Source organism: Pogona vitticeps, chromosome 1 (assembly GCF_051106095.1).
Source record: "Pogona vitticeps strain Pit_001003342236 chromosome 1, PviZW2.1, whole genome shotgun sequence".
Lineage (NCBI taxonomy): Eukaryota > Metazoa > Chordata > Lepidosauria > Squamata > Agamidae > Pogona > Pogona vitticeps.
In genome coordinates this window covers 128,247,638-128,254,826 of record NC_135783.1, presented here as the reverse complement: position 1 = coordinate 128,254,826, position 7,189 = coordinate 128,247,638, and the positions used below count along the sequence as shown (strand labels likewise).

The 7,189-nt window shown below is 40.1% G+C and overlaps 1 protein-coding gene across 8 annotated transcripts in view; it reads left to right on the top strand.

The window, feature by feature from the left end:
* Positions 1-7,189, top strand: part of DLGAP2 (DLG associated protein 2) — a 522,791-nt gene that overhangs the window by 250,041 nt on the left and 265,561 nt on the right. The gene's annotated exons all lie outside the window — the stretch shown is intronic.

Sequence of the window (7,189 nt, the reverse complement as noted above, 5' to 3'; positions counted from 1 at the left end):
TCGCTTACCAACCTTCACTTTGCGACCTGCCAATCAGCTGTTCCGTGGCTTCAAAATGGCCGCCGGAAGCCCCAAAATGGCCGCGTGCAGCGTTTTCGCGCCCTCGTTAAGCAAGGGGAGGGCGTGGAAATGGCTGCCGGCCATAGAGGAACATCGCTGAACGGTGAGTAATGCGTTCCAATGGGCTTTTCTGCCCCGCTCAGCAATGTTTTCACACAGCGAGGGTTAATCCGGAACAGATTAACCTCGCTGTGCGAGGCACCACTGTATTTATTTGATTTATATACCATCCATCTAACCCACGGTCATTTCATTCAATAGTAATTCAAAATCAATGCACCTTTGTATATTTAAAAGTTACATTGCTACATGAGTCATTTATTTTTGTATGCCACCATATAATCCTATATTTCCATTGGCTTTTTTCCTTGTTTCTTTCCTCAGTAAAACAAAGAGCCTCATTATTACCTTCTAGACTATAATATAATGACATATGCTAACACTCTGGTTCTCCTCTCCCACGTTGTCTTCTGAAATTGTTTATTTCGTTAATTGAGTAAGCTGCGTACCAGAAACATGGGCATATTCTTTTTTATATTTCTCAAACTGCTTTCTGCAGTATCTTCACTGTTTTCTTACTCCTTGGCATCTTCAGATTAAACATTTGTTGTTCTGCAAATCACTCAAAATCCGCTCTTTATCACTTATATAATATTTATGTGGGAACATGTTAGAATATGGTATGAACCCAACTTATGTACACAATCAGCTCCTTATATTTGTTCCCTCCCACCAGTATAGTCATGACACATTATGTCCAGCAACACCTGCCAAGAGGCAAGCCCTCACTCTATTTCTAAACAAAATGTAATAATAATGAAAACAATACACTGATTAGTTGTTGGAAATGATCTTCAAAACAAGCATATGTGATAATGTTTTGAATCATGAGATTTCCAGCAACTACAGTTGTATCCCACCAGTTTCTTTTATGTCCTGATTAAATACATATCAAGAGATGTTTACAACTGTAATTTTTGGTAAAAGAAGGTGATTTTGTTGGTAATGGAATGTGATTTACCAAGACAAACAAAAATCAAATGCTGATTTGTCTCTTACAACCATTTCTCCTGCATATCTGTTATCCTCAGAAGAGTAATCTTATGGAGTGAAGAAAGCATGAATTGCTTCCTGCTTGAGAAAACCATCCCTCTTAATCTGGAACTGGAGTATTAATGATGGCCTCTAAAAACAGAATCCCCAAGTCTTTCTCCCCACTCCTGTAAAGGAATGTCTGATGTCATCACAGGTCTTAGCCAATGAAACTGAGAAAGATGGTTGGTGTGGGTTTTCTGGGCTGTTTGGCCATGTTCTTAAGGTTTTTCTTCCTAACGTTTTGCCCATCTCTGTGGCCGGCATCTTCAGAGGACAGGAGTGAGAACTCTGTCTGTGCTCTGGTGCAGTTTGTGGGATAGTTGAGTATTTACAGCTGTGGGATCAGCGTTTGTCCTTTTTAGGAGATTGGGTGATTATGGTGTTCAGCGTGTTTTTTCTTGTGGGTGTACTATTGTGAGAAAACTGAGAAAGGGTGAAAGGAATTCTCAATAGAATGGCTTGATGGTTTCGCCTCACAGTTTTTGCATTGTGTGTTGGGATGGAGACGAGGGGAGGGGGAGGCACAGGAGAATCAAGGCTAGTGGTGGTATTTTTAGGCGCAAAATCTGTTCCGTAATGTCTAATTCCAGCACAACATAAGAAATAACTGACTGTAACTGTGTTACAGACTGTTCATGCTACCCTAGATTTCTCTTCCTGGAAAATGACAATGTCCGCTTAGAACTTCTAGGCATTCTGTTTTCCAAGTCATACATCATTCTGCTAAAACCTCATCCCTGGTACAGCCCCACTGCTAGAAGTGGTACATGTTCATGTGGTTTACACTTACCGGTGTTGTTTCGGCAGCAGTTTAGAAGCAAAATAGTTCTGGAAATAATCAAACAGAGCAGAAGTCAAACCTGCATGCTAAATTGCACATCAGTTCTGAGGTACAAAGAACAATTTGCTTTTAGTAGTTATTGTGCTAATGATACCCAGTAGTGGAGAGAATGATGGACTATGAGACTTGGGTTCAAGTCCTGGCTCTGCCATGGAAACATACTGGGGAGGTGGAGCTGGTAAAACCACACTTTAAACATCTCACCCTACCTTGAAAGGCCTATCAGGGTCACTGATAGTCCTTTCCAACTTGACAGCACATGGCAACAATAGTTACTGAGCTATTGAACTAATAAAAATGCAGAGTTTAAGTAATTGAAGGGAGATTAACAATGTGCCTCTCCATCTGACCTCTCCTATAGTTTCCTTTTGGTATGTAGAATTGAGGAAGGTGGTTACGGCCCTGCCACGGAGAAAGGAACAACGGCAGAGCCTTGCCCTGGGAGATGAGCGATGATCAGATGGCTTACTGTAGTGGGTTGTATGTACTGAAGCATGCTTTCTACCTTCAGAGAAAGCACTTCTGTGTACATGAGTTAGAGCATTGGTTTTTGACCAGTCATTATCCATATATGTCCTCTATTCTCCCAGGCACTGTTTCTGAGATTTAAAGGATCTCTTGGAACAGGACTGGATAAGGTGCATTTTCCCTTAGAGGTGGCAAAAAGAGGATCCCGTGACTTGTATGGTAGGGAACTTCAGACCCAGGGGGCAGATCTATCCCTTGGAGTTCGACTCTGGCCCTTTTGCAGCAACCCCCACCCCCGTGGCCAAACTCTTTTTCATGGTTTCACAGCTTTGGACAGTTTACAAGTTTTTCTATTTTTCTGTGTTCTAAAGATACTGGAATACTTCTCCTCATGTTTATTTTATTGTATTCATATCCCACCTTCTTCCTAGTAAATGCACATAAAGCAGTATCATCAACCTCATGTGCCATTAAGTCAATTCAGACTTATGGCGCCCCTTTCCAGGGTTTTCGAGGTAGAGAATACTCAGAAGTGGTCTATCCTTCCCTTCTTCTGGGGGTGCCCTGGGACTGTGCAGCTTGCCCAAGGCCATACAGCCTGGCTCTTTTCCACAATGGGGAATCTAACTCCCTACCTCTGGTTCCACAGCCAGATACCTCAACCACTGAGCTGTTTAGCTAGCTACACAACAGCTAAAAATACATATGTAATATCACCATAAATGATTAGATTAATGATACCATATAATGGGTATTATTCCTCTGATATTCAGTTGGACCCTTGTGTTAAAAGAGGTTCTCCAGATTTCACCTCCACGTTCTTCTCCATGCTGTTAAAAATCTTCAAACAGCCTTATGTTAATTTCTGCATTCAGATCATTCAGAAGCTCCCAATAAGAAAAGGATTATACAAAGAAGAATGGGAAGCGCTATCCTCTTCCATCTCCTCAGGCAAATCATCCATCCATCCATCCATCCATCCATCCATCCATCCATCCATCCATCCATCCATCCATCCATCCATCCATCCATCCATCCATCCATCCATCCATCCATCCATCCATCCATCCATCCATCCATCATCATCTATCTATCTATCTATCTATCTATCTATCTATCTATCTATCTATCTATCTATCTATCTATCTATCTATCTATCTATCTATCTATCTATCTATCTATCTATCTATCTATCTATCTATCTATCTATCTATCTATCTATCTATCTATCTATCTTCTACTTGGTAACCTTTCTTTTAAACTGTTTTTAATTGCGCTTTATCAGTGGTGCACTCCCCCCTCTTCACCACATTGAGAATGTACATTTCCTCCCCTCCCCGGCCAACTTTTTAATTTTATTTTATTCATGGAAAACATTATGTTCCTCTTCAGCATAGCTATCCCTGTGCCATCTGTTGAATAGGGTTGGATATTCCTGGCACCAAGGCTGGCTTTCCTGTTGAACTCAAAAGACACATTTCAACTTCCTGTGAAACAGCCTCTTCTATATGTGTAAAATCAGCCTCATCGTGGCCAGATTGTGGTGATGATTTTCATGGTTTTGTTTTGTTTTTTGTTTTTTGTTTATTTGTTTTGTATTTTTGGCTATGGATATTGCTAGCAAACAGAACCGCACAGTGTTTCTGCTCTTTTTTTTAGTTTATTGTGATTCTTTTTGGCACTTTACCAAATACATTTTGCTCAGGGAGCAACGGACAAGGAATGGCAGAAGTGTTCTATTTTAGAAGCAGGGAGCATTGGCTAAGGTCAATCCCTTGATTCATTCCACGGCTCACTATTATGGAAACCCAATGGCTCAGAATTAGCCTGCTGAGTAGTAGTGCCCTGCTAGAAATAGAATCATGCAGCAGATGCATAGGAAATTCTCTGGAGAGATACTGCCCTTCGGAGTAGCTAACACTGGGTTAGGTAAACCAATTGACCTCGTATTATTGAAAGAACAATAAGGTTACAGGTGTGCTGCATTTCCTAAATGAAACAAAGAGTTCTTGTGAGAACTTAATCTGTTACTTAAAGTAGAAGGACTGATCACTGTTGCCCTATGAGCCATGTTTAATGCCTTTTTTATTTTTTATTTTTTTCTGGCTTTTGCCCTGCCCATCTGGATTAAATGAATCTACTCTTGGCGGCTTACAGTCCAAATAAACCAGAATTAAAACAAACAATATCAAACAGCACAGAAATAAACAAAGTCCAAGATGGTAAGACATAAGGAACTAAGAAATAGAAGGGGGGAGGACTTAAAATCAAAGACTTGTAAATCTGACTCTCTCTCTGTCTTTTTCATGAATAATTTCTAGAACACCATAGCTAGCATGACTAATTGGCAACCTGGTTGGAGAATTCTGGGTGCAAAAATCAGCTTCAACCAAATTCTGTAAGCCAAATTATCTCTATATGAACATATGCTGGAAAATATTACATAGCCGTATGCTATTACATCATGTGGTAGATGTGATACTTCATGCCATGAGTTGATTTAAAATGAGCAAATGGGGACTTGAGATTTGTTTCAGAACCACAGCAGCAAATCCTCCTATGCTGCCCACCCTGTACACCAACACAGGACTATATGTTAGAATATAGCAAGGACGCAGTTCAATACTGCCCACCTTTAGTCATCTAATCATGTCTTCTCCCACATATCTTCCCTTGAACACATGGACCGAAATAACGAGGCAGGTTTCCCTGATCAACATAGGAGCTTATTTCCTACCTGGCTTTTGTGGAGATCCAAACTGTCCTGCTTTGGGCACATCATGAGAAGGAAGGATTCTCTGGAAAAGACAATAATGCTGGGAAAGGTAGAAGGCAGCAGGAAAAGAGGAAGGCCAAATAGGAGATGGAGTGATTCCCTAAAGGAAGCCACAGGCTTGAGTTTGCAAGAGCTGCGCAGGGCTGTTGAGGACAAGACACGTTGGAGACGGCTTCTTACTCGGGTGGCCATAACTCAGAAGTGACTTGATGGCCCGGAACAACAACAGAATGAAACTGAAGCTGCAGTGAAAGAATCATATATATTCTAAACGTCTTTTATAGGTCTTTTATAATGTATGCTCAGTGCCATTTTCATGCCATTTCTCATTTTCAAAGTAGCTGCCTTTCTAGAGCAGCTTGCCTGTTACTGTACAGGACTTACATTATTTCTAGTGACCACTGGAACAATGAACGTTGAGTATCACTGGGTGTGTAATTAATTAATAAGGTTTGTACTTAACATACAATGAATAGAGGATATTTCAGTTTACTGTTTCAAAAAAAAATTGTAGGGAAGAGATCGTACAGTGAAATGCTGCATGGTGGCTTTCTTTTTTTTAATACAGGCATAATCTGGTATGAATATGACATAGTTTAGGCGTACTTCTTGGTTCATATTATAAAGTGCAACAGTCTGTTTCATGTATCATTTAAAGCTGTTTTAGAATATGCCTGTATTTGATACAGAAAGCTAAAAGTAAAAAAAGAACTGTAAATGTGGCTGACACGTAGGACATTTTGGGTCAGACATGATGAGTTTCCTGGCTGATGAATCACAGGCATAAATCTGCATGGTTTCTGCAGACAAAGCTGCAGTTTAATTTTCTTAATCACTCCCACTAATATTAGAGCTTGGGGTTACTTAACAATTTTGAAATATTCTATTCCTTACTCACGTCTGTAATATTTCTTTATTTTATTTATTACACTTCCAGATCAGTTTTCAAAATGGCATTTTTGCAATACTACAAATGATGCAGAAATATCAGCTTGTTGTACCTTGTTCATTCATGAAAAGCTTAACAATTCTTCTAGTTATTTCTTTGATGTTTTTGTTCTGTTCTTTGAATTACAACTGGTTACCTATAGCAGTGGTCCCCGACCGAGGGCCTACAGATGTTCTTGGACTATAGCTCCCATAAGCCCTCCCCACCACCTCAGCTGGCCAGGATTTCTGGGAGTTGAAGTCCAAGAACATCTGGAGGCCCAAGGTTGGGGATCACTGAATAGGTCACTCTTATAGGACAGGCCACTCTGATAGAATAACCTTCCGGGCATTGCTGTTTTAAACTAGACTGATAATCATCCCTTCTTCCCAGGAAGACTGGGAAATGTAGGAGAGACTGACAGACTTCTCCAGGAGAGAGTTCTCGGCACATCACTGAGGTTTCCAGATTTCATGGAAAATCAATTACAGTTAAACTAACATTATATCAGTTGATGGCCTGATTCTGGGTCCATTGATGCTTACATAGATACAATGGGATATATGAGCAGCTTTGTGGAGGTATAACAATGAAGCATGAATCTCTGAGGACTGATGGCACCAATACAGGGTTCAGGACACAAAGGTCCCCCAACACAGGGGTCAGGATAGCATGACAAGGCATGTGGAAAAGGTGGTGATATGGATCTCATGCTTTATGACTAAATGATAAAATGTACTTCTCCTCCTTCTTATATCAGAAATAATGTCCTGTATGAAGTAGTGTAGCCAAGGGTGTTCATAGTGAGTCTAAGTTCACATTAAAGTACTAACATGCTTAAACACAGGTATGCAGTTGAGTACTTTAACTGGCTGATTTTATCCTTTTTTTGAAATAGTAATTCTATCTGAGAAAGAAACGTTTCAATAAAATAAAATAAAATGCCTATCTTATCTTGCAAATTGGAGGATGGACAGTAATTATGGCCATGTTAATAGGATAAATGTAAATCAGGTTTTGA